Here is a 26503-nt window from a genome sequence, read left to right on the forward strand (position 1 = left end):
CATGTGTTGTCAGTCAAATGTATACAAAACACTTCACTTAATTTTGAAGCTAACTACGCAGAGCCATTTAGGGAATATCCCAAACTTAGATATGCAATACATTACATCATGTAACAAGTTAGAAAACCTTTTTGGGAAAATCACACAGGTGGGGGCTGCTTTATAGAGGACAAAAAGACTATTTAACTAAAGGAGAAAGGATAGGATGTTGTCATTCAGACATTCTCCATTCTCACTTGCACACGGACACCATACACAAGGACATATGCTGTAGCCACTAATACTTTGGTAAGATTGATTATTTACTGACTATTTTTGCATTCTGTTACATTCATCCAATACACTTTTATCTTGTATTTATTTGAGTCATTGTTTCATTTATTACAATATTATTACAGTGCCTTTTGGGTCTTCAGACACTGGATTATTTTAGTGATAGTCAAGTTATCATCTAGAATGGTTAAGGAAAACAGTATTTATAAGTAATTTGGGAACGGAAGGGTCTACTCCGTATACAGCTATAGATTGCATAAAGACACGCTAAGCTTAGAATGACCCGGAGTGACCTTTTGTCGGTAAAGGTCCACATCATACCTGAAGCGAGCCATAACTATCAAAATTGAAGTATCACCGAAACCGACAGTATGTACAAGTGAAAAAGTGGTCTGTCCCCACCTTGTATGTTGTATGTCCCCTTGCTAGGGGAAAGTCTGTTGTGTGAGCAGCATGCCGTGAAAAATGTATGTGAACTATATTACCAGTTACGTAACTACAGATGCGTCTGCTACTGTGTGCTATATGTATTTATACCAGATGTTTGATATACTACTTGCTATGTGAATTGTTGTATGTCTTATTGAATGGTAGGGGGTCAGTGAACATGGTGTTGCAAAATGCAAGTGCACTGGAGATCTGCCGAGTGCCCTATAGGTGACAGTGTAGTTAAATACGGATTGGTATGTGAAATGTTGTTTGTCTATTGACCTATAGGTGTCAGTGTTTTGGTGCTTGTAAAACCCCATGAAAATTGTCAATGTACTTGACAGACCTGTAGGTGGCAGTGTTGATAGAACCACTGTTGGTCTTGATGTGAAATGTAAATTATTGTGAATTAAACCTGAAGTTGAGCCCGTGCTGAAGTTTAATTTATGGTTATGTTTAAAACAATCTTATGTGTAATTTATATTGGTTGGTAAATTGTATATGACATGTGAAGACAGTTTTGCTGTTGACCAGTAGGGGTCAGAAATGCTGATTGTATGGTAAAAATACCCTTTAATCCTACCGTTTGACAGATAGGAGTCAGTATAAAAGCGAAAATGCTGTAGTTAGTTTGCTTATGAAGTGAAATAAAGTCTGAGAAGCCTGTAGTATACCGATTGACTGGTATGGGTCAGCATTTAGGCGAAAATACCGTGGTTCGTTGGTTTGTACATGAAATGCAATAATGTCTGAGAAGCCTGTAGTACACCAAAAGACCAGTAGGGGTCAGTGTGTAGGCGAAAATGCAGTGGTTTGTTGATTTGTACATGAAAATGCAAAAAACGTCTAAGAAGCCTGTAGTACACCAAATGACCGATAGAGGTCAGTGTCTAGGTGAAAAATCCGGTGGTTCGTTGGTTTGTACATGAAATGCAATAATGTCGGAGAAGCCTGTAGTACACCGAATGACCGATGGGGTCAGTGTGTAGGTGAAAAATGCGGTGGTTTGTACATGAATTGCAATAATGTCGGAGAAGCCTGTAGTACACCGAATGACCGGTAGGGGTCAGTGTGTAGGCGAAAATGCAGTGGTTCGTTGGTTTGTACATGAAATGCGATAATGTCTAAGAAGCCTGTAGTACACCCAAAGACCGGTAGGGGGTTTAGACAAATGATATGCATGAACATGCAATGGTTTTAGAACAGACTTAGACAAAATGCAGCCGTAAAGTGAGGACCTGACCCGTGCATGGTGTCGAGGGACTGATGCCTGGCGTAACGGGTAGGTCGACTTACGGTTTGTGAGTCACTTGGACACCATCCATGGCGATGGATTGAAGAAAGAAGAAGGTGGTAGGCCGGAAAAGCCTGTGGCTGGATTTCTGACACAGCTCAGCTTAGAAAACCTCATGGAGTAATCAGGTAAAATGGCGTCTGCATGACCCGGAAGTGCAAATCATTCTGATGCTGACCTCAAGCGATATGAGTCAGGTAAGGGGTGTCCCTTATATAGGGGAGTGAATTAATTTAAGCCCCTCCCACAAATACATGCCAAACGGCCTTAATACATATATATTAAAATTAAATTATATATAATCAATTAAAATAAAACAATTATACATATTTTATTCTAACTGTATTTTGAATATATACTTATATCAAAATACACTTAGAATGAAACTATATATGAATAAATAAAAATATGAAATATACATGTCCATATACATAATTACATAAATAATTTCATAAATATACATGTACACTTCAATGTACAACCCAGGCCAAAAGTCTAGAGAATTTAAATTTGCTAGCACTATATTTAACCCTGTAACTTTCCAAGACACCCTAAAACCTGTACATGGGGGTACTGTTTAACTCAGTAGACTTCGCTGAACACAAATATTAGTGTTACAGCAATGATATGGTCAATAAAAGTGACATTTTTAGCATTTTACACACACAAACAGCACTTTTACTGATGATATTGTTGTGATACGTTTTACGGTTTTGAAACACTAATATTTGTGTTCAGCGAAGTCTCCCGAGTAGAACAGTCACCCTCATGTACAGGTTTAATAGTGGTTTTGGAAGTTACAGGGTCAAATATAAGGTCGTTTTTTTCACATTGAAATTTGCCACGTTGGTTGTGTTGCCTTTGAGAGCGGATGGTAGGCCAGGATTGAGAATTACCCCCATGATGGCATACCATTTGCAAAAGAAGACAAACCACGGTATTGCAATGGGGTATGTTCAGTCTTTTTTTAGTACCCACTTAGTCACAAACACTGGCCAAAGTTAGCGTTCATAATAGATTTTGCATTTTTAACACACAAACAAATATAAATGATAACTGTGGCCAGTGTTTGTGACTAAGTGGGTACTAAAAAAAAAAAAAAAAAAAAAAAAGAATGGACATACCCGATATTGAATACCCTGGGTTGTCTACTTTTCAAAAAATATATGGTTTGATGGGGGTAAAATACATTGGCCGGCTTAAAAAATGTCCCAAATAGGACATGGGTGCATGATGACCATCTGTGAAAATGCCAAGTTGGAAAACTGGAATACGTACCCTCCAAATAAGGTCTTTTAGCCCCCAGAGAACCTGATACACATGGGTGGTACCACTGTACTCAGAAGATGTTGCTGAGCACATATTGGGGTGTTCTTTGGCAATAACCCTTAAAGTTCTCAGTACATGTATTCTTAAATTGCGTGTGTCAAACAAATCACCAATTTTTGGCATAGGTTGGAGGTAAAATAGTTGCATGAAAAGATTTAAAATACCCCAAATGTAATACCTTAGGTTGTCTTCTTTTTAAAAAAAATATATATACCGTATATACTCGAGTATAAGCCGACCCGAATATAAGCCGAGGCCCCTAATTTTACCCCCAAAAACTGGGAAAACGTATTGACTCGGGTATAAGACTAGGGTGGGAAATGCAGCAGCTACTGGTAAATTTCTAAATAAAATTAGATCCTAAAAAAGTGATATTAACCGAATATTTATTTACAGTGTGTGTATATAATGAATGCAGCGTGTGTGTATATGAGTGCAGGACGAGTGACGGACGAGGTCCGTCACTCAGGGGATTGCGTTAACGCCGAGTGACGGACCTCGTCCATCACGCGGTAAAATTAATCCCAGATCGCGGCGATCGCGGGGTTAATGGTGCTCCGGTCTGCCTCTGTATTAGAGGCAGACCAGGAGCACCCGATAGTGCTGCCCCAGCACATGTGCCCGCTCTGACAGCATGTCAGAGCGGGCACATGTGCTCAATATACTCACCTCCGCCTCCCTGCACTTCCGGGTTCAGTGTGAAGTGCAGGGAGACGGATCTTCAGTGATCGTGCCCCCTGGTGGAAAAAAAAAAACATAGTAAAATTAAAATCCCACCCCCCCTTTACCCATTTTAATACAAAATTAACCCCTTCCCTGCCAATTGATCACTGACTACAGTGATCAATTGGCAGGGATTACATTTTACAATGATCTGATTTTTTTTTTGATTTTTTTTTAACCCTCAAGCGTTAAATTTATTTTATTAATTAATTTAAGTATTTTAAAATTATATATTTAGCTAGCTGGGGAGGGTGGAGGTTAGTGGGGAATTGGGGGATTTGGTGTTAGGCTAACTAGGGGTTAACGTTAAAAAAGTTTTAAAATAAGCTTTAAAAAGTTAAAAATTAAGTTAAAAAAAGTTTTAATAACGTGTAAGTAAAAAAACAAAAAACACCCCCCTTTACCCAGTCCAAATAAAAATTAACCCCTTCCCTGCCAGTCGATCACTGCCTACAGTGATCAAAATACAGATCACAGTATTATACTGTGATCTCATTTTTTTTAACCCCTGACGATTAACTTTTATTTATTTTTTAATCCTCAGGGGTTCAATTTATTTAATTAACTAATTTAAATATTGTATAATTAAATATTTTTTTCTAGGTGGAGTGGGTGGGAGTTATGGGAAAATGGGGAATTTACAGTTAGTGCTGCTTACTGCTAGTTAGGGGTTAACGGTAAAAAAAAAAGCTTAGAAAAATGTTAAATCTGTAAAAAAAGTTTTAAGAAAGTTTAGGAAAGTTTAAAAAAATTAATAAGCAAAACAAAAGTTTAAAAAATAGTTTTAAAAAGTAAAAAATGTTAAAAAAGTAAAAAAAATAAATTTAAAAATGCTCACTACCACTACACCTAGAACAAACTAGAGAAAAAATGATCCCATGCCAAGGTTCAAAATATGCCTTTTGAATTACCCCAGGGTGTATTCTTTAATAAATAGTATGTGTTTGTGGGGAAGTTTCAAAAACCAGCCATCTAAACTACTCCAAATTGGAACATGGACACAGCGTAAAACTTCAAAGTTAGAAAAAAACTGAATGGCTGCGTCTAAAATGTGCCCCTTCAACATCCACATATACCTGGCAAAGGTACATACGGGGGTATTGCTGTACTCAGACCACATAGCAGAGCAACATATGAAGTATTATACAGTCGTAGCACACATAAGGTTTGCAAAATATACTGTGCAAACTCACTTTGTGTGTCAAAAAGGCAGAAAAAACGCTTAGTCCCACTACACCTGGTACAAGCTAGCGGAAAAATGATCCCATGCTAAGGTTCAAAATATGCCTTTTGAAATACCCTGGGATGTCTTCTTTAAGAAATGGTATGCCTTTGTGGGGTAGTTTGAATTATATAGCCTGGTAAAATACTCTAAAATGGGACATGGGCACAGCGTAAAAATTTTAAAGTTTGAAAAAAACTGGAATGACTATGTCCCAAATGTGCCCCTCTGATGTCCACATATACCTGGTAAAAGGTACATACGGGGGTATTTTTGTACTCAGCTGACATAGCTGAGCAACATATGAAGCATTATACAGTCGTAGCACACATAAGGTTTGCACAATATACGGTGCAAACTCACTTTGTGTGTCAAAAAGGCAGAAAAAACGCTTATTACCACTACACCTGGTACAAGCTAGCGGAAAAACTATCCCACGCTAAGGTTCAAAATATGCCTTTTGAAATACCCTGGGGTGTCTACTTTAAGAAATGGTAGGCCTTTGTGGGGTAGTTTGAATTTAAAGCCTGCGAAGATGCTTGGAAATTGCACATAGGCCCAGCGTCAAAAAATTCAAAGTTCTGTAAAAACTGATATGGCTTGGTCTCCAATATGGCACAGTAGCTTCACAAAATAGTGCCAAAGACATTCATTGGGGATGTCTTTTTACTCAGAAGACTTAGCTGAGCATAATTTGGGGGGTTTGAACTTACTGGCACATATGAAATATACAAAATGCCCAGCAAAAATGCAATCCGTATGTAAAAAAATGCCCCAAATTATTTACCACATACTTTGGCATATATTAGTGAAAAAATTGGGGCATGCTAAGGCACAATATGCACCTTACGATATACCCTGGAGTGTCTACTTTTACAAATGGTAGGCCTTTGTGGGGTTTTTTTGAACAGTCAAAAAGTTATAATGAATCTTGAAAAAGCCCGGCTAAGCGGGCGAAACGCGTTGAAGTGCTATCGGGTGCAGAGGTCTGATGTTTACAGCCGGCTCAGAATCGACCACACGCTGATGCTCGCATCCTGCAGGCTAGAACCCACCGTATCAGCGCTGAGATCGGGCGGGAATTTTGAATACTGCTGAGAGCAGCGGACGGTAAACGGCTACACAGCCTCTGACTATACAAAGTGATTTTTGTGATACCTTGGAAACAAGTATCACTACTTGCTAACGTAAGGGTTCCATTTGGGGGGGAAGGGTATCTTTTTACTTATTAAATACGGTTTTACACTATGCAAGCTCTCTTTTGTATATTTTGAAGGTATTATCCACGAAAACAGCTACAGTGTATCTCCTACTACAATACAAGATTAACCCCTTCAAGACTCTCCTATAAGACTGTATGGACTCTTAAGCAAGTTTTTCTTTTAATTAATTTTTGTGCACAAGTCTAACTTACTGTGGGATTTAAGTGTTCTTATATGCATATCACTAATTCACAGAGATCTGATTTTTTGCACATTTTCTATAGGTTGCCTCATTGTAAGCCGTATATAGCGCTGACATTTTTTATTCATATACTTAGGGCACGATCTTTAAGGAGTTTTGCTTTATGTCTAGCTGCTGAAATTTATACCAACATATTCTTATTTTATTTTTATTTTATCCATATTTATACTTATTAGTGCGCTCTCCTGTATTTCAAAACGTATCCAAACTGTTATAATACCCCAAATGGAAGCATAGGCTCATTAAATCCGTCTCTCAAAATTCTACTGTGAATACTGAAAAGGACAGGTCTCCTGTATGGCACTGTAGCTTCACGAAATAGTGCCATAGACATACAATGGGGGTGTACTTTTACTCAGAAGACTTAGCTGAGCATAATTTGGGGGTTTTGAACTTAGTGGCACATATGAAATATACAAAATGCCCAGCAAAAATGCAATCCGTATGTAAAAAATGCACAAAATTATTTTTTACCACATACTTTGGCATGTAATGGTAAAACAATGGGGGCATGTTTAGGCACAATATGCACCTTATGAGATACCCTGGAGTGTCTACTTTTACAAATGGTAGGCCTTTGTGGGTTTTTTTTGAACAGTCAAACTACTATAATACCCCAAATGGAAGCATAGGCTAATTAAATCCGTCTCTCAAAATTCTACTGTGAATACTGAAAAGGACAGGTCTCCTATATGGCACTGTAGCTTCACGAAATAGTGCCAAAGACATACAATGGGGGTACCGTTGTACTCAGCAGAAGTAACTGAACACATAAAACTTTGTACAGGAATAGCACACACCAACTTTACAAAATATACATGAGAAGTTCTTTGTTATAAGTTTGTGTGCGAAAACCCCCAAAAAACAAAATTTTACTCCAATATTTAGCAGAGGTTGGCGGTAAAATGGCTACGTAGAAAGTGTCAAAACAACCTTAGGTAAATAGCCTGTGGTGTCTACTTTATATAAATATATACTTTTGTGTTGTAATTTTGTTTTCTTTTATGGCTATTAAGCTTACAAGACAAACATACCAAATTCTAAAATTGCTCCACATTAAAAGTTTATTTTACTCCTTGTGCTTTGTGACCTGTAACTACCAAAAAAAACCTTTAAAATCCCAGACACGTTATATTCTGTAAATCAGAACAACTAAATTAATTTATTTTTAATTACTTTCCTTAACCTGCACTAATTGTGCACACATTATTATTGCAAAAACTGTAAAAAAAAAAAAAAATATATATATATATATATATATCAGAATTTCTCTTTTTTTGCATTTTTCTGTATTTTTTTTATAATAAATAAGCATGTATATATATATATACATACATCAAATTAAAGCCCTTTTTGTCCTTTAAAAAACGGTATATAATATGCGTCTGTGCAATAAATTAGTCAAATGCAAATTGCAGTTGAACGCAAACAGCAAAAAATGCCGTTGTCTGAAGCTCTGTCCTTAAGGGGTTAAATGGTCTCTCAGTCTGGTTCAGTAGGAATCATGGGAAAGACTGCTGACCTGACAGTTGTGCAGAAAACCATCATTGACACCCTTCATATGGAGGGAAAGCCTCAAAAAGGTAATTGCAAAGGAAGTTGGATGTTCCCAACGTGCTGTATCAAAGCACATTAATAGAAAGTTATGTGGAAAGGAAAAGTGTGTAAGAGAAAGGTGCACAAGCAGCAGGGATGACCGCAGCCTGGAGAGGATTGTCAGGAAAAGGCCATTCAAAAGTGTTGGGGACTTTCACAAGGAGTGGACTGAGGCTGGAGTCAGTGCATCAAGAGCCACCACAGATAGACGGATCCTGGACATGGGCTTCAGATGTTGTATTCCTCTTGTCAAGCCGCTCCGGAACAACAAACAACGTCAGAAGCGTCTTACCTGTGCTAAAGAAAAACAGACCTGGTCTGTTGCTCAGTGGTCCAAAGTCCTCTTTTCTGATGAGAGAAACTTTTGCATCTCATTTGGAAACCAAGGACCCACACACTGCAAGATGCTTTAAGTCCAGTGTGAAGTTTCCACAGTCTCTGTTGATTTGGAGAGCCATGTCATCTGCTGGTGTTGGTCCACTGTCCTTCATTAAGTCCAGGTTCAACGCAGCCGTCTACCAGGAGATTTCTGAGCACTTAATGCTTCCTTCCGCAGACGAGGTTTATGGTGATGCTGACTTCATTTTCCAGCAGGACTTGGCACCTGCCCATACTGCCAGAAGCGCCAAAGCCTGGTTTAATGACCGTGGGATTACTGTGCTTGATTGGCCAGCAAACTTGCCTGACCTGAACCCCAGAGAATCTATGGGGCATTGAAAGATGAGAGACATGAGACCGAACAATGCAGGAGAGCTGAAGGCCGCTATTGAAGCATCTTGGTCTTCCATAACACCTCAGCAGTGCCACAGGCTGATAGCTTCCATGCCACGCCGCATTGAGGCAGTAATTGCTGCAAAAGGGGCCCAAACCAAGTACTGAGTCCATATGCATGCTTATACTTTTCAGAGGTCCGATATTGTTCTATGTACACTGCTTGTTTTATTGATTGCATGTAATATTCTAATTTACTGAGATTGTGGATTTGGGGTTTTCATGAGTTGTAAGCCATAATCATCGCACTTATGACAAATCCCGGCTTGAACTATCTTGCTTTGCATGTAATGCGTCTAGCTCATATATTAGTTTCCCCTTTTACATTGCATTACTGAAATAAATTAACTTTTGCACGATATTCTAATTTTTCGAGTATCACCTGTATATACATAATAGATATAGTAATGAACCGAAGGCACACAAAGGTTTGCACATAAAAAAAAAACTTGCATTGAAGAAATACATACAATATAAGTAACTTTGACCGAAAAAAAAAAAGTGCATAGAACAATGCATACCAAATCAATAGTACCAATACCTCAATAGTAATAAAGTACTGATTACATAAAAAAAAGTATACTGACCAAGAGCAGTAGAAATTAAAACCCCAACGTTTCGGCTCTTAAGCCTTCCTCTGGGGGACCTCTTAATCTGGCCCTGGGGAAGGGGAGACAGAGGTTGCAGCTATGAGAGGGCAGAGAATGAGGCTAAGGTCATTTAATAAATTCAAAATGTTTGCAAATTAAGGGCTCAATATAATATTTTTCAATAAACTTAATTTTTCTTTCAAAATATTAAAATTCATATCAATATAAAAAATAGTTAACATGTTTCAATATATTACATAATAAAAATGCTAATCCAAAATTGAGGCCTAAAGTTGTAACTATAGCAGAGAGCTGGAGAGATTTTACAGATCAGCTGTTTTTGCCTCATTCTTTCCATTCAAAGGGACAATATAGTCACCAAAATAACTACAGCTTATTGAATTTGTTCTGGTGAGTAGAATCATTAACTGCAGGCTTTTTGCTGTAAGCCCTGTCTTTTCAGAGAAAATGCAGTGTTTACATTACAGCCTAGCGATACCTTCACTGACCACTTCTAAGATGTCTGTTCGAGATCCTTCCTGGGTCATGGCTGCCTAAAATGCATCCAAACATTCAGGGTCTCCACCTTCTGCATGCAGACACTGAACTTTCCTCATAGAGATTCATTGATTCAATTCATCTCTATGAGGAAATGCTGATTGGCAAGGGATGTGTTTGAATCATGCTGGCTCTGGCCCCTGATCTGCCTCCTTGTCAGTCTCAGCCAATCCTATGGAGAAGCACTGTGATTGGATCAGGCCACCACTTCTGATGATGTCAGCAGAAAGCTTGTTTTTCTGAGACAAACAGCATGCAGAGTTACAGCTTCAGGCTTGAATACAGTAAGATTTTGCTATATGTATGGAGGCATGAGGGGTCCAGATGGTGGTGTTAACACTATTGGGTCAGGAATACATGTTTGTTTTACTGGCCCTATAGTAATCCTTTAATAATATTAATTTGTAAAAAAAATTCAGAGGTTTGTGAATAAACCTCTCAATATCCAAGGCTCTAAGCAGGGGCTCCAATCTTTCAAATTGAAATTTTGTGTGTCAGGACAAGTAGATAGTCATGACTGACAAGTAGATTGGGCGATTTAGTCCCTTGGAGAAGTTTTTATTTATTTATTTCACAACGTTTTATGGTTGTTTCAGATGTCTACCTTCAGACAGACTAACGCAGATATATATATATATATGTTACATATTTCCAGATGCACACACAGCCGTACACTCCCACACATACCATTTAAATTTTCCCAGCACCTGTGTTTACCTGCCAGGCTTATATCTGAAGTTATAGCATGTGATTGTGCCATACGGGTAAACACTTTTCCCCAGCCGTCTCAAACATATGAAATATGGACCTATATGCCAACCGGGCCAACAGTAAACTGGGACAATAAGTATGAAAGGATCTGGACATTCACTTTTATGGGACTGCCCTAGTCAAATGGGAGGCTGTGGGCTGCATTAAAAGAACACTCGAGGGTCACTGTATTTATGATTGTGTCATTCGTGCCCAGGTACCCATCTTTGCATTTTTTTATTTTTTTTATTAAACAGTTTGACTTTTTACCTGGGCTCCGTCAGTTGCCACTTTCCACCCTACCACCACTACTTCAGTGAGAGCTGAAAGTTCCAAAGCATATGCAGGGCTTTAGCTCATTGGCGGAGATCGATCAGCTAAAGCTGTTGTGGTTACGGTGCTTGGAGTGTTCCTTAAAAGTATTGATACCGGAGAAACTGACGGAAGCCAAGCACAGAGAAGTGGACACAGCTTTCTTCAGGAAGGAAGAGATTCTTTATTCGATTCACCGACCGGGGCTCAGAGGGACTAATGTCACCAAAATACAACAAGATCTGAGCCCAGAACTGACTGTGTAAATGCATGATATAGACATATAGCTCCTCCTATAGTTAACTCTACCCACATATACTCTTTACCCAATCAGCTGAACAAAGCCTAACTTCCCTTACCTGTTAGACCACATGGCTCACCCAGAACAATGGAAGAGGGGAAGTGTTTTCAGTTTCTGCATTCCTGCACTTGCTCAGTACAGTGTTGATTGTATCTTAGCTACGTGTAACTGACTAACTGATACACCAACATTTACACATATGCCACGTGGAAATCTCGGCCTACTAAATTTAATTTCTACCGAGCTTCCACCACATCCCCCCCTTTGATGCTTCTGATATATACAATAATTCCAGATGCATCACTTAACCATAGTTTGCTTACACCTCAGGTTGCCATGAATCAGAACAGACCTCGTAAGCATCTTAGCATCATTACAAATTCCTTCAGCACTCCTCATCCTGAATATATTCTCTCTGGGCTAAGGGTTCATACTTGCAAACAGCCATTACATGCGCAGCTGTTTTCCTTTCTGTCGTGCTCTCTATGACACTCTGTATGGACCTAATTACCAATGGAACCAAACATGGTAGAAAGAGACACAACACTATAATCAACATGACTCCTCCTACCAATGTCTTGATCCCTCCAAGCTGCTCGTACCTACTTCCAAACCAACTACTAGAATTGTACCCGTTCCAGGCTTAAGTCGGTACATGCGTCAGTTTAGCCATATGGCTTGTGAGATCAGCCACTGCCTGCCCTTCATCATGTGCAGACAACAGTTGCTGAGATTGAACTTTCCACATACACCTCCTTCTATTTGCACTGGAAGTGAATGGAGGACTTTATCAACAGCCCAACTGGTTTACCTGGTAAGAAGGCTATGTGCTTTACAGAGGAATCCATAATTGCCTAATAGTAGAATGAGGTTTGAATCCCTGTATTAGAATACAATAACACTTCATGGGCATACAGTTTGGCTGTTAACCAGTTCCCTCACATATTACATCCCTCCTATTGGCAATGAAGCGCGCTAAGGTAGCCAGTGCCACTCATTATCTTCCCAGCTACCTACATTCAAGGATGCTAGCTTCTTTTTATGATTCACATCATAAACCTTAACTCCCAAGGTCTCTCCTGTTTCAATTGGCAACAAGAAGAAGGATGGTTTGAGCATACCCAATACACATGCCCCTTCACAGTCCTGTGGTAACTCCGAATAGGCTCTCTTACCACAGATCCAGTACAAATTTGCTGGGGCTTTCCAACTAGATGTAGCAGATAGGTCAAACCACACATCCTTTAAATTGGTATAAATTGCAAACGGATTAGGAGGTTCTGAGACATTTGAAGCTTGTACGATCATTATAAGCTTTTTGCCCTAGACAAGTCAATTCTCCTACAGGTGTATTAAACATTATTCTTTTCCTTGCTATGCAAACATAACCTATAATGGAGGTCTTTACTCAGATTTACCTCTAACACTCACTTGATAATCAGTTTGAGAAGATATTAACTGTTCAACGGTCTCAGAACCGGAATAAGTTACCTCCTTTGCTTCCCATGGCCATTGGTCTCCCATGTTAGTACCTCCACACACATAGCAATTGGTTACATTAAGACTACCAGCAAGGCTTTCGGCTAGATCTATAAATAAGTTTTTCGCATTATGGGGGATCTTATTTTCCACACTCATCTCCTCATAGAAGGAATGAAAGACCTGATGAGTCTGGGTTGCTACAGTATCGGTCTCTATTCATATAAATAATATTGTCCCAGGATCCAAACCTGTTCCATATATCTGGAACCCAAATAAGTTCCCAAACCTATCTATTAATCGTTCTGGGTCATTGCTAAGTATATGGACTGGGTTACACTCCCTAGGCTTACAATATGGCTTGGTAGGCAACTTAGTGACGATCATATCCTTATCTACTGTCTGTCCCCAAGTTGCCCACCCTACACAGGACCAATACGGACAATAATTATATATTTATTTGGGCACTTTGGATCCATATATTTGTTCTTACTACTGGGGCAGATATATTTATCGTTAGACCCATACGTTCTTTCCCATTTAAGATCACCACATACATTCCACGGTTTCCTACCACCTGATATCGCCTTACATGCAACAAATAGCAGAACACCTGAAGAATGTACGGTTTCTAGTATGGTCTTATTTATCAGGGTCCCCTGTGAGTCTCCATTCCGAATAGTCAACCAAATTGTACGAGGTTGATACTCTGGACTAAAACACCTAGGTTCTCCTGCTCTTAGATGGCATACACTATAATCTATGCCTAAGTATCTACACTTAGATACATGTCCTTTACACTCATATTGTGAATGCCAAATAAGGGTCTGGGAAATATGATTGCCTGTTTTCGTAGTCTTAATGCAAACCTCACAGCCTGGTGTGTCGGTACCTCTACCTTCCTGAATAATTAAAAAACACAAATATACACATTATCAAACACATCACTCCTGACATCTTTGTCCTGACTCTTCGACCGTGCGATGGCACCTCAGCTTCCAGGATGTGAGGGCTGCAGGGAATGGAGTCCTTCCTGATCCCCACTTTTCTTCACAGAGGTTTTTCCTCTGGCTTAACGTTGGTAGGAGGTCAGGCTTTATTGTGGCCGTCAAAACACCTACTTGTAGATCTTTGTTGATGTTCCCTTTTAACAATATTCTCTTCGCAAAAAACACTTTTAATCCAACTGGGTCACACGCTTCAACCGGAGATCTTGCAAGGATTCTCTGGATCTATGGTAGCTTGTCAGGAATCTGCCGCTCGTTTTTTTTCCCTAGAGTGATGAATCCACGGAGTCACTTCTACAACCTTTACAACTGTTGGGGTAGATAAAAGAACAACATAGGGACCTCTCCACTTACAACCTAATGGAACAGTGTTCCATTCTTTTATCCACACTTGATCCCCTGGATGGTAAGAATGAACAGGTGGATAAATATTCACAGGTAATCTATCTTGTACCCATTTCTGTACCTCCTCCATAGTTTTACCCAACTCTACAACCTGCTGCCGGGTAATTCCTTCTCCCAACTGACTCAAATCCCCCCTTAAGTTACCAAGTATGGAAGGTAGATGCCCATACATAATTTTTCATCAGTACCCCAGAAACAAAAGAAAGCATCTTTGAGGTCTAGGAAGGTATAGTAGGTTGCCCCACCTGGTATTGAAGCAAGCAGATTATAGGGTATGGGTACCACTGGGTGTATATTAACTACTGCATTATTAACTGCTTTTAGACCTTGTACAGGATGATACTCATCTGATCCCAGCTTCTGAACAGGTAATAATGGAGTGTTCCAAGGGGAGGTACAGAATTTTAGGATGCCATACTTTACACACTTATCCACATAGGTTTGTATATTTGTCTTAGCCCTCTATAATATATGGTACTAAGGCTAACAGGATACGCTCCAAGCTTTAATTCAATGTGTATTGGTGGAATATTGCGAGCAAGTCCTGGAGGATTATTCTCTGTCCATATTCTTGAAATGTCAAATAAGGATTCATCACTCTTAGGGTCTGTATTTGTTATTATAGAGTAGAAGTGCCATTTTTCTTCCCTTTGCACCGATACTGATATTATGCCTGATGATCTATTAAACTTCAGAGACGTTGATCCGTTGGGTTTAAAAGTTATCTGGGCTTGAAGCTTTGATAATAGATCTCGTCCTAGAAGCTAAACGGGACACTCCAGCATATATAGGAACTGGTGCTTAACAAAATGGCCTCCTAGAATACAAGTATGACTCCTGAGAATTGGTCTAGCAGCGCTTTTCCCAGTAGCTCCTATCATAGTTATAGTCTTCCTGAAGGAGGAGCAACTAGGTTAGTTACCACAGAGTACTCGTGTCAATCATGAAAGAGCTCCTCTTTCCCTATATTGATACATCGACCATAGGCTGCACTCGGCTAAAGGGGGATGGAGCCCAGTTGGTATCAATAGTCTTCCATGACAGTGTCAGCCAGACCAACAAAATCTCTATCTTCTCTATAGCCACCTCTGTAACCATCTCGTAACCTTCTCTCTTGTCTTATCTATAACTTGCTTTATATTCCCTCTGTGGGCAGTTCCTTTTCCAATATCCTTCCTCTCTACAATACGCACAGTAATTCCTACTTCCTCCCTTACTCAGCCTATTCTCAACTCCTCTATTCACCTCCGTTCCCTGTCTCTCTACACTTATGATAGCTACAGCTAGCATATCTGCCTTCATCCTCATTTTACGTTCTTCCTCCTGCTTTGTTTCAATCTCCCTGTTCATATACACCTGACTTGCAATTTCCATTAACTGTGATATGGACATTCCTACAAATCGCTTTAACTTTAGCAATTTTCTTTTGATATCACCTTGGGTCTGGCTGACAAATGCCGAGTTGTTCATTCGAGAGTTCTCAGGGGCCTCTGGATTAAAAGGAGTATATAATCTACATGACTCCAGCAATCTCTCATAGAAAGCACTAGGTGACTCGTCGGCTTTCGTAAAGGAATTATGGGTCTTCCAATTAAACAGATCAGTCATGGTGAAAGGGACATAAACAAATACAGGGTCTGCCAACTGTAATTGACCATTAATATCAATGTGTGGTGGACCAGGGGTAAGCTGCAGTGGCATTTGTAAATGTCAAAGTTGGAGGGCACCGGTCATTTGTCAGGTTAGGGTTGGACTTAGATAGGGTTGTTTAGTCATAGGTTCCGGTCGGGGAGTGGTGAGGTAGGTGGAAATGGATAAATTAATTTTACTGGTCAGTAACTCGGTTAACAAAATGTTTCGGACAGGGCTAGGAGGAGCCTGACCAGTAACAAAAAAATGGTAAAAGTGTATTCCAGCGTCCTATACCATTGACCATTTCATCCAGTTGTATTTCAAAACTAATTTACTGTTACTAAAGGCACACACGGCTCAGTAATTATAGTGTTATGTCAGTGGTTATGGTATTATCAGTGGTTATGGTATTTTCAGTGGTTATGGTATTGTGTAATTGCTGAGAATTATCTGATTCAGTGGACTAACAGTTACTGTTATTAAGAATTCTCCTCACAATTTTGACTGCTAATAATAAAACTGAACAATAATAAAAAAACACTAAAATACCCTTCCACCAAAAAAAAGCCTCAGGGTACAAAGAACCAGTTCGGGGGGTTGGTAGGCACAGAAATATGAGGGCTTAAAGCAAGGGGACAGGCATTTGAGAGCCAGGGTCAATAGAGCACAGGTGGACATACCAGCTGCACCAGTTCTTGCTAAAGAATTTAGTTGAGGGATGGTCAGATGGGTCAGATTCCATTGGGGATGGACAAACCAGTTTTGGTAACCATCTAGTAACACAAACTGTTTAACAGTCAAAATATGGAAACTGGTCATAGAATTCAAGCATAATAGATACAGCCACATGTACACGCTGCACTAGATTTAAATCAAGACAGATTATCACAGAGGCCATTCTCTACTACATAAGGTAGTCAGGTGATTAGGAGCCAATTTAACCCCAAAATCACACACATTATATCCCTTTTTAAAGTTATTTAGCATACATTCTAAGGGATCAACAATCTTTGAATGCGGCGCAACGGAGTGTCTAATTCAAAGAAACACAACAAACACAGCTCCAACAGTCACACTCGTTTCCTTGGCAACAGCACCATGTGGCACAGTTACTAGGTCAAACTCATACAACAAAACATACAGGGAATTCCCGTACACACACAGCTGTTACACCAGTCACTAAATAACTAATACTGTGCCCTTTGGCAAAGCTATACAGCTATACAGTCACCCACACTATAATTCCCTAAATCTGAATTACCCGTCTATAACATACCCCAGTAACATCGTCTTTACAAACAGTAGTTGTAGTACGGTTAGCATTGGTTAAAGTCACAGTTCAATTAGTAGTGGTTATGGTGTTAAACATACAACATAGACGACAGTTGTTAGTGGTTATTTACAGTATCAGTAGTTATTATACATGGTTATGGTACCGTGCGCTATAATACAGTTACACACTATTCACACTCTCGCTAGACGGCAGAGCTCACGCTATCTGGCAAGATATACATGCTACTACAACAATCTTTAACACATTTACAATTCCCAACTAATCTATTGGCCAGTACCTTGATGGACTACCTAAAACTATTTACATCCGTTTTGGTTAGCCACGCTGCCCAAGCACCACATATAGCGAACTAGAGGGCGGAATTTACACAGAACCCTCTTAGTCTATATACTCAATCAAAAATCTAGTGGGTTCCAAATTTACACGCCTTCCCACTTAGCCAAGTTAGGTTGAGATCTAGCGGACCAAATTTACACAGACGCCGCTTAGTCTCCCGGTCCCTCCGACCTAGCGAACGTAATATACACCCTAGAACGCTAGTCTAGACAAGACAACGGTGTCCGGCTTGGGCTATTTACACAGAACCCAGCCTGACTCCAAACCAAAATTAAACGGGCTGACTACAGGGCGTTTAATTGAGCGGTGCGCCTTCGCTCCTTCCCTCTACTGAGGGGGCAGATTCCATACACAAATAACCCCTTATGGGCCTACCGCACACTCGGTATCCAATACCCCTAGTGGGTCCACCGTCTAAAACAGTAGTCGTCTTACCTCCTCGTTCCTGAACCTGGGTTCACACTCATCGACGGGGGCACCCCAGCACTTACTACGTAGAGGCCGATGATCTCCTGGACAACAGACCAGTGGCGCCGAGACGAAAGGAGGTCCACGCAGAAGTTCAGGGGTGCAGCCGTAGGGAGCGTGGGCAAAGATAGACCGTCTCACGCCTCTGCTTCTTAGCCACCGTTAACGATGAGCTTCCCGGCCAATTGCACCAAATGATACCGGAGAAACTGACGGAAGCCAAGCACAGAGAAGTGGACACAGGTTTCTTCAGGAAGGAAGAGATTCTTTATTTGATTCACCGACCGGGACTCAGAGGGACTAATGTCACCAAAATACAACAAGATCTGAGCCCAGAACTGACTGTGTAAATGCATGATATAGACATATAGCTCCTCCTATAGTTAACTCTACCCACATATACTCTTTACCCAATCAGCTGAACAAAGCCTAACTTCCCTTACCTGTTAGACCACATGGCTCACCCAGAACAATGGAGGAGGGGAAGTGTTTTCAGTTCCTGCATTCCTGCACTTGCTCAGTACAGTGTTGATTGTATCTTAGCTACGTGTAACTGACTAACTGATACACCAACATTTACACATATGCCACGTGGAAATCTCGGCCTACTAAATTTAATTTCTACTGAGCTTCCACCACAGTATTGGGGTGGAAATGGCCTTTAGGCTAGTACCTTGAGGGGCCGGTTTTGAATAAATAGTTCAGAAGTGAAGCAAGGGGCCAGTGACAATGAAAAGACATGGAAAGGAAGTAGACAAGGCTGGTGCAAGGGTTTTCCTGCTTTAGGAAAAATTTCAGTTTAACATTCCCTCATACGTCCTATTTGTACCAGTACTTTTCTTACGTTTTTTTTGCCCAACATTGAGGGGGCGGAAAAAGAATTTTTTTTTTTTTTTTTACTGCTCCTCACATGCTCTTGCTCTATAAGGCTGTGCAGAAAGTATTGATTATGAGAAGGGTGGACACTGGAGAGAAAATACTGACAATAGAGGTGCTTGCACTGCATAAATGCATGTACTCTATAAGGAACATTGGATTGGAGAAAGTCATGCCACCTCTGGGATGTCCCAGTTAGAGGAGAGTAAAAACTGAGCTAGAAAAAGGCAAGTAAGAACCTTTTTAGTGTTATGTTTAACAGGGGTGTAATGTAGCACTAAACAGGGATACAATAGGTTTGTATTCCTAATGATTTAGTGTTCCATAACTGTTAAGATGCCCCCTGCATCCCACCCAACAGTACAACCTCATCCTTTCAACATAACACATTTCGTGTAGCAATATGGTATATCCTCTTTCTCTGTTCCATGCTGCATACCCAGAGCAAGAGTCTGCCAACAAGTAAGAAAGGAAGGAGAGGAGTGAGCAGTGAACAGAGCAGAAAGTGCAGAGGATTCAGCGTTTGTGACTAGTGAAAGAGGAACTGAGCGCTGTAGGGCTTGCAAGATGGACAGATCATTTTTTTTTTTTTTTTTAAGAGACAAAACTAAGAGATTAACATTACGAATGGATCCTTTGAATTTCACTCCGGAACCACCTTTACCAGATACAAGACACTTGGCAAGTATGGATCTTTTAGTGTTTTCCTATTAGATTTGTAAATTAGGACTATCATAATTATCAGCATCACCACTGTTTAGCATCTCCACCCAGCCTCCACCCTTTGCGGTGTCCACTACACCAAGCATGTCAAACTCAAAGGCTAGCAAGGGCAAAATAGTTTATGTGAACCGCAAAAAAACTAAAAATGTTCACCCCCTCTACTAAATCCCAGTCCCCCCCTCCTCTACTAAATCATAGCCCCCCCTCGTCTACTAAATCATAGCCCCCCCTCGTCTACTAAATCCCAGTCCCCCCTTGTCTACTAAATCCCAGTCCCCCCTTGTCTACTAAATCCCAGTCCCCCCTTGTCTACTAAATCCCAGTCCCCCCTTGTCTACTAAATCCCAGTCCCCCCTTGTCTACTAAATCCCAGTCCCCCCTTGTCTACTAAATCATAGCCCTCCCCTTGTCTACTAAATCATAGCCCTCCCCTTGTCTACTAAATCATAGCCCTCCCCTTGTCTACTAAATCATAGCCCTCCCCTTGTCTACTAAATTCCAGTCCCCCTTCCTCTACTAAATCATAACCTCCCCTTGTCTACTAAATCCCAGTCAACCCGTCAAAAAAAAAAAAAAGCCAACAAGCAGTGTCTGGAATCCGGCCTCTGGCATACCCCCAATGGCCCGCACCTTAAAAAAGTGGATCCTCCCGTTACTCCTTGAAACACAAACACACACACACACACACTCACTGCCAGACACACAGACAGCCAGACACACAGACAGCCAGACACACAGACAGCCAGACACACAGACTGCCAGACACACAGACTGCCAGACACACAGACTGCCAGACACACAGACTGCCAGACACACAGACTGCCAGACACACAGACTGGGTTTGTTTCTTACCTGAGGTCTAGTGGGGCTGCTGGGCAGGCAGGGGGGCAGACTGGCAGTGAGGGAACGCTGAGTGTAAGCTGAGTGTAAGCTCTCCCTGCTCAGCTCCCCGCAGTGATGCCTGGAGCAGGAGTGACGTCATATTGGCGAGTTGAGCAGGGAGAGCTTACACTCAGTGCTCCCTCGCCATTGTGTCCTGTGTACTCCCTTCTTATAAACGTAATTTTCCTGGGTCTTCATGCAACCCTAATCATTTCCTGCTTTTCCATCTTCTCCACCTATTGTTTGATTTACAGCATTATTTACTAAAGTTAGAGTTTAAATTAAAAGGGAGTTTCGAATTTAAAGCACCACTCCAGATCAATAAAGCACTTCAGCTTGCTAGAGTGCTTTACTGTTGAGGAGTAATTATTAATAAGGCACTGTAGCGGAGTGCAGTATTATAATCAACGATCTCCGCTAAAAAGTAAGACAATATCCCAATCCTCCCAATAACCGGACGAAACACAGTCTGGGAGTCAACTGAGGTCTTTATTCACAGCTTCAGTATTTATGCAAGTCCCCATGCAAGGGGTTTCCTTACTGACCTAGCAGGGGTAATACAGTAAGGGACTACATGGGGGACTTTTTTGGAGCTTTTCTCCCATCAGGCACTGCTGCACGAGAGGGACACTCCCACTGAAATATACTGTTAAGTGGATTATCCCTCCGTGCAGCAGAACCGGCATTTCACATTTAAATCCATAACTCCAACAATATTCGCATTATTTGTACGAACAGACGTTCGGTAGATAGCTGGGGTCTGAGTGCACATTTCGTGTGAATACCGCTCAGATCCCAGCTAAAACAACCGTACGACGCACAAAATACATTTACTTATTCAATTCGTTTAAAAAGTACCGAACACCGATGGGGAACCACAATAGAACAAGACCGGAGCTCCCGAACGGCCTGGAAGTACAGCGGTGTTTGTGTCGTTGAGTGTCGTTGAGTAGCCGTTTTTAGTTCCACGCGCTCGACGACCAAACACCGCTGGGGAGACAAAGGATCCAAGATGGCCGACCGCCGCGTGGTCGGTAGTCGAACGACGGCCACCTAGGAATACACTTAATTACCGATTGCAACAATGTTGCAATCCGGTAATTGGTGCCACACGACCCTCAGTGTGTGGGCTTGTGTTCGGTACCCAATTTGTTTCACGAACAGCTGGTAAAGTTGCTGTTCGTGAAACGACCATGTAAATGCCAGCGGCTTCCGGCTGCTAGCATACGAATACTATAGGAATCCAGGCAAACATACATTTCCATGCAGAAAGCAAATTACATTCAAACACAATATGGTAGCAGTGTTTAGGACAACCTTTAGAGAACCAGTTCTATAGTCTGAAGTGGCTAGGTTTGCCACAGGCACTTTTATTATTAAATAACGCAACACCACCTTGGCTGTCAAACAAATAGCCAGTGAAGTTATTTGTTGCTACTGTTAGCTCCCTTGACATGTACATGATGCAGTCAGGGGAGATTGTCTGAACTCCCCACTAATCCGTGTAGATTCAGAGGACCTAATTTTAGGTCAGCACTCAAGGAAGATGCCTAATTTTTCCTATAATAAAATCAATACTCCAGGTTGGAATTAGCCCACCGTTTGCATGCAACATATAAAAATTCAACTTTATTTTTTCTTTGTAAACTCTGCTCAAAGCAGGAGTTTCTGTGACATACTTTAGTTATTAGATTTCTACCTTCTGAGATGAACAAACTTTCTTTGAATCTGGAGCCAGCTTAAAAAGGTAGGAGCCAGGGTTTTTTTCCCCATGACAAAAATACAATTCTTAAAAAGGGACACTATAAGCACCAAAGCCACTACAACGGGTAGTGGTTCTGGTCTCTATGGCATCTCCCTGCAGGTTTCCCAATGTAAACACTGTCTTTGCATTGATTCAATGTATCTCTATGAGGGGATGCCGATTGGCGCAGCGTGGTATTTTGAAACGCATGCACAAAAGCCTCTCAATGCTTTCCTATGGGAAAGCACTGGATTGGCTGTGATGACCAAGATTATCTCAACCATGGAGATGGGGCCAGCTGAAGCGAGACAGGCACAGTTTTTTTTTTGGGGGGGGGGGGGTTGAAGTAATACCTTTCCCATGCAATCGAATAGGAGCTAGTCACCTAAACAGACACACTCACTGACATACATTCTCTCACAAATTTTTATTTTAATTACATCCACCCAGCCTACCTAATTCTGGGAAATCTGGGGTGGGCGCTTTCACTGGGATCCAGTGGAGCTGCTGTGATCTTCAATCTTGCTTTGGTCCCTTTCATGCACTTAAGTGATGCAGAGGCTGGCGTGTTGTCATATCCTGGCTCCCAGCAGCACAGTAGGGAGCAGAGCAAGAAGATCACACGATCACAGCCGTCTGCATCGGGGAGGGGGAGGAAGACTTTAAGGTGGCTAGTGCTTAACAAGCTAGCAAACACCCATGGGCCAGGAAAACATGTATAGTCACCATAGTAACTGTAACTTGTTGAGCCTTGCATTAGGCATTAATTGTATTCAATATCATTGAAATTGGTTCATTAATAAAGTTGATGCCTCAAACTATACTCTGAATAATGGCCCATCTTGTATAAATATAGACTTTTGTGTAGCAATTGTGTTTTCTTTCACAGCTATTAAAAACGGACACTACAGGCACCCAGACCACTTCAGCTCTTGTAAGTGGTCTGGGTGCAGTGTCCCAGTTCGCCTTAGTCCTGCAGCAGGTGCAAGAGACACTTCCTGCTTGCATGGCGACTTTTGGTCACCTGACGCTGGACATCCTCATGCGATACCCAAGGACATCCAGCATCAGTAAAATCTCCATCAATGCTTTCCTATGGGGAGGGCCTAATTTGCTAGGGGAACATACCGTGAACGCGCATTAGCCCACCTGTCATATGACACGAGAGGAGGCAAAGCGCCGATTCAACTTTAAGGGATACCAGCACTGATTTTTTTGTAACATAAGGAATACAACTTTGTATTCTTTGCACTATAGAATTTCTTAAAGGGACACTCCAGGCACCCAGACCACTTCTGCTCATTGAAGTGGTCTGGGTGCCAACTCCCACTACTCCTAACCCTGCAAGTGTAATTATTGCCGTTTTTTTATAAACTGCAATAATTACCTTGCAGGGTTAACTCCACCTCTAGTGGCTGTCTACTAGACTACTAGACAGCCACTCGAGGTCAATTCCTGATTTGTAGCAAGGATTTCCCTTGCTAGAGCGTCGCTGGACGTCCTCACGCTGTGTGAGGACCTCCAGCGTCGCTCAAATCCCCATAGGAAAGCATTGAAATAAGTTTTCAATGCTTTCCTATGGGGAGCGCTAATGCGCATGCGCGGCATTGCCGCACATGCGCATTAGGTCTCCTCGGCCGGGATCAGTCTCGCCCACCGGCCGACGGAATCACAGGGAGGAGCGGCGCGGAGGAGCGGCGCGGAGGAGGAGGCAGCGACGAGGGACATCGCCGCTGCCTCAGGTAAGTGACTGAAGTGGTTTTCACCCCTTCAGTAACTGGGGATTGGTGGGTGGGAGGGAGAGGGACCCTCCAGTGCCAGGAAAACGGATTGTTTTCCTGGCACTGGAGTTTCCCTTTAAGGATTCAAGAAAGATACCTTCTAAAATCGTTCCACGTTGATTTTTTTTTACTTACTCCTTGTATTTTGTGACCTGTAACAATGAACCGAAAACCTAGGAATATTATGTACTCTGCAAATAACAAATAATTTTTGAATTAGTTTTCGTAAGCTATACTAAATATGTACACATAATTATTACCAAAACTGAGTCCCCCCCCCCCCTCATTTTGTATTTTGTCTTTTTATACTAAACGAGAGGTTATGTACGGTATGTGTGTCAGATCAAATTAAAGCCCTATTTGTTCTTTGAAAAACTGTCTATATGTGTTGAACCGCAATAAATGAGAAACATGGATATTGCTGTTCAACACACACAAAGCAAAAATACTAAATTGTTTTGGTTCTTAAGATGGAAAAATAAATTAAGTTTCATCCTTCAGGGGTTAATGGATACTCCAATCCAATGGAAAATGTGAGTAGTGAGACAGGATTTTGTTATGCTTCAGTTTTTTACAACTTGTTACCCTCCATCACTTTAATATGGTGATTTTGGCATTGGCATATTTTCCACAACTGCAGTAAACGACTTGGCCAAGGATGCCCGCAAAAGAGAAAAGCTTTAAATATTTTAGTAGAATCTAAAAGTCACCAACCCACAGCATGTTTCCCACCTGAAGTACAGAAAATGAGTCACTGAACCCAACTATACTCCAGGCAGACCACAAAATCCCTGACCTTCAAACTCCACAAAATATAACCATGTAACATCACCCCAAGTTTCAAGGGAGATGTAAAAATGATAGGCTTCTGAATAGTTGAAATAATAACGCATTAATTACAAAACGTAGTACATGAACATAATTACTTGGGTGTCAGGATTCCTTAGAGGAGGATGTAATAGAAAAACGTAAACCGGGCCTTAGAATGGCTGGACTTAACGTTGGATAAAGAATGATTGGGGACAAACCAAGGTCAAGGGAGCCAGAAGTCATGGAATCGAGGAATACAATTCAAGTCAAGGGAACCAGAAAACACAGTAGCAAGATATAAAAGTTGGGTCAGGAATACAGAAAAGAGAATAGTCAGAGAGCCGAGGTCAAAACACAAGAACACACTTGAAAGCAAAGCACTATTGGGAACTGTGAGTAGAACCACAACAGGGCAAAGAACTATGGTTGAATCTGCCTTTTATAGGCTGGATCTTTAAATTTGAAGCCACGCCCCCAAAACAAACAAGTTCAAACATTTTGGCAGGCCGTGGCGTCATTAGTTTCGGCACGCACGCGATGACGTCATTAGCGTCATGATGTCGGCGTGAGCTGCGTCATAAAAGAGGGCGAGCTACATCGGCCGGTGTTGGAACCGCTGAAGTTGAGACTGGAAGCAGGAACATGGCCAGAAATGTGAGTGAGCAGGACATTGGGCCACCTAACTTCAATACATCAATGAATAACTGTATACAGACAAATAAATGGGAGGCAAGGGCACATAAAAACACTATAAATGCTGTATAGTATTCTGTAATGATTACTTCAATAGTTTGGCCAGTAATTTATCAAAGTCAGCCAGAAAAAATTAAATACAGTAACTAGGTCACAGAGGAAACCAGGTGAAGAGGGAAGGTGTGCTCTTACATTCTTACATTATTTACTTATAGATATAAAGCTTCTAGATCTATTGATAAATTCTTCCTTTCATTTGGTTCCTTCTTGTAGTGAGGTCACCAGTTGTGTGTGTATGTCTTTCCAACATCAATCAGTGAGGCCGCCCCCTGTTCATTTTTATTTAGCCACACACATCTTCCTAAAGGGTGGAGACTTATAGATATCTGAAAGGGTTCAGACTTCTGATCTCCATAAAGTGATAATGTTACTTATATATTTACAGCAGGGGGCTCCTTGTTTTGCATATTTTTATATCTGCCATTGAGGAAAACCTTAAAATAAAAAAAATGTTTTCACCATTATGAGTGCAAAAATAAAATAATACGTGCCAACTGAAATATTTGATTACGTTTTCTTAAACCACTACACAATAATGCAATAAATTAATAAGGAATTAAGGCAGGCTCTCTTAATTGCAACATGACAATCCTCTCTAGAGTATAAATTCGCCCCTGCTTGCATCAGCTGTTAGCTGAATTACAGCTCCCATCACTTACTGTAAATTAAAGCAGGCCCAATAAAAGCTTCAGTTTGAAACT

At 41.0% G+C, this 26503-nt stretch overlaps 1 protein-coding gene across 3 annotated transcripts in view; it reads right to left on the reverse strand.

Annotated features, from left to right (window-relative positions):
- LOC134611518 (N-acetyllactosaminide beta-1,3-N-acetylglucosaminyltransferase 3-like) overlaps positions 1 to 26503 on the reverse strand; it is a 192393-nt gene that overhangs the window by 138901 nt on the left and 26989 nt on the right. Inside the window, exon 1 of one of the 3 annotated variants that reach the window (XM_063455463.1) lies at positions 9689 to 9735. The exons of the other annotated variants lie outside the window; for them this stretch is intronic. The gene's annotated coding sequence lies outside the window, so the exon portion shown is untranslated. Of the gene's footprint in view, positions 1 to 9688; positions 9736 to 26503 lie in introns of those variants that run through there. 3 annotated transcript variants of the gene reach the window in all.

Source organism: Pelobates fuscus, chromosome 5, assembly GCF_036172605.1.
Source record: "Pelobates fuscus isolate aPelFus1 chromosome 5, aPelFus1.pri, whole genome shotgun sequence".
Lineage (NCBI taxonomy): Eukaryota > Metazoa > Chordata > Amphibia > Anura > Pelobatidae > Pelobates > Pelobates fuscus.